Genomic DNA, 2,483 nt, shown 5'->3' on the forward strand with positions numbered 1-2,483 from the left:
CCCACCTCGGAATGGCCCCCTTGTCCTTACGCACGCCGGTGTTATCCCCAGCCGCTTTGTTACACATGTAGTACAGCGTTTTTGTTGTCGCTCCCACTACTGCATCCAATCCCAGTCTGGCATCGGGCGAAAAAACGCTCGCTCAAATTTGCACACGTGATTTTTGTTTCCCACCGGTCCCCCCTCCTCGAAATCCTCACTGTAAACTCAGGGGATGTGGAAAAAAATGAATTGATTGTTAATATTGACATAATTGTAGGCGCGCCATATTGATTGTCAAGACCTATACACCATCCCACCTCGAATTGTTTAGCGCTTTTCTAGAAGGAAGGGTAGATTACACTCTTCGGAACCGCCATTGATCTCGTCAGTGAGGTTTCACAGTCTTGGATGTAAAACCCATGTCCATTTAATATTTATGCCGCCGCGGGACAGAGCGTTGCCAGCATTTTTGGTTCGTCTATTGTTTACTTGGATGTACGTAAAACAGACAGGTAGTCACGCGATATACATACGTGGAACGTCATTAAATTCTGCCGCAGTTCATCATCGTTTTAGTCGACGCTTTAGTGCAAATGATACACTTGTTAACATGGTATGTTAGTTGGGGTAGACACAGCATAGTACGACGGTGATCGTCTCTTAGAGCGCTGGTCGTTCAACATCATCATCTATAGACATGAATGTAGATTACTTGTTGACGTCAAGGAGCCAAGCGGGGTTCAATATCAAATATTCATTTCTCTGTAACTAAGCATCCATTCGTTTTATATCTTGGTCTCAGGAACACAAAACAAACCTCTATCACAATTGAGCAATTAAACCACCCGCAATCACACACCCCAGCTGCTGTATTATTGTCTCGCCTACTGTTCTCCACTCGGATTGGCCTCTTGTCTCTAGCGACGCGGTGTTATTCCAGCCGCTTTGCTAACATGTGTACAGCGTTTTGTTGTCGCTCCCACTACTGTCATCCAATCCAGTCTGGCATCGGCGAAAAAGGCTCGCTCAAATTTGACAATGATTTTGTTTCCACGTTCCCACTCTCGAAATCCTCACTGTAAAATCAGGGATTGAAAGAAATAAACTGATTGTTAATATTGACAAAATTGTAGGGGGCAATATTGATTGTCAAGACCTATACAACATCCACTGGAATTGTTTAGCATTTTTCTAAAGAAAGTCACTTGTGATGACCCCTTCCGGAGTCAGTCGCGTGTGGTGCGTATGACGTTTACACTGCAGATTGTTGCCAAAGCTATTCAAGAGGACGCATTGGTCCGCGATGAAAGGTGTGCATCTTGCGACTTTTCCTGTATGCATTCTCGACCTGGCGGAGCTGGTCAAGAGCCACACCAAGACTACACGACAGATGTGCGGGCTACAATAGAGGAACAATTCCCTGGAACTATTCCTGCTAGTGTAATTGTGTCTTTGGGGTTTAATACCAGACTCCGCGTTTTCGCGGGCTGTTTCGAATGTGCAAGAGCTCGAAGACAAGCGGCTCATCGTGTACAGCTTACCGATCAGCTTGTCAAATATTGTGGACGTACTGATGTCGATGCCAAAGTCGTACATGATCATGTTCCTCATCGTTCGCAGCGTGTAGGTACAATTGTCGTTGAAATACTCTTCGAGTGCGGATACGACCTATGGCGTGAGGCCATTGACAGCCAGTGCCCCTGATTTCCATCATCCGGCTACGCCATGGTGTGTCTGCGACTGGTGTCTACGACTATAGATGTATTACTAGCTAACGCAAGAGCAATCCTGTTTTTCGGCAAGCTGGCGGCACTTGTGATGACCCCTTCCGGAGTCAGTCGCGTGTGGTGCGTATGACGTTTACACTGCAGATTGTTGCCAAAGCTATTCAAGAGGACGCATTGGTCCGCGATGAAAGGTGTGCATCTTGCGACTTTTCCTAAATGCATTCTCGACCTGGCGGAGCTGGTCAAGAGCCACACCAAGACTACACGACAGATGTGCGGGCTACAATAGAGGAACAATTCCCTGGCACTATTCCTGCTAGTGTAATTGTGTCTTTGGCGTTTAATACCAGACTCCGCGTTTTCGCGGGATGTTTCGAAAATGCAAGTGCTCGAAGACAAGCGGTTCATCGTGTACAGCGTACCGATCAGCTTGTCAAATATTGTGGACGTACTGATGTCGACGCCAAAGTCGAACATGATCATGTTTCTCATCGCTCGCAGCGTGTAGGTACAATTGTCGTTGAAATACGCTTCGAGTACGGAAACGACCTATGGCGTGAGGCCATTGACAGCAAGTGCCCCTGATTTCCATCATCCGGCTACGCCATGGTGTGTCTTCAACTGGTGTCTACGACTATAGATGTATTAATAGCTAACGCAAGAGCAATTCTGTTTTTCGGCAAGCTGGCGATGACCCCTTCCGGAGTCAGTCGCGTGTGGTGCGTATGACGTTTACACTGCAGATTCTGCCAAAGCTATCAAGAGGACGCATGA

The sequence above is a fragment of the Phytophthora infestans genome, genomic scaffold (assembly GCF_000142945.1).
Source record: "Phytophthora infestans T30-4 supercont1.169 genomic scaffold, whole genome shotgun sequence".
NCBI lineage: Eukaryota > Oomycota > Peronosporomycetes > Peronosporales > Peronosporaceae > Phytophthora > Phytophthora infestans.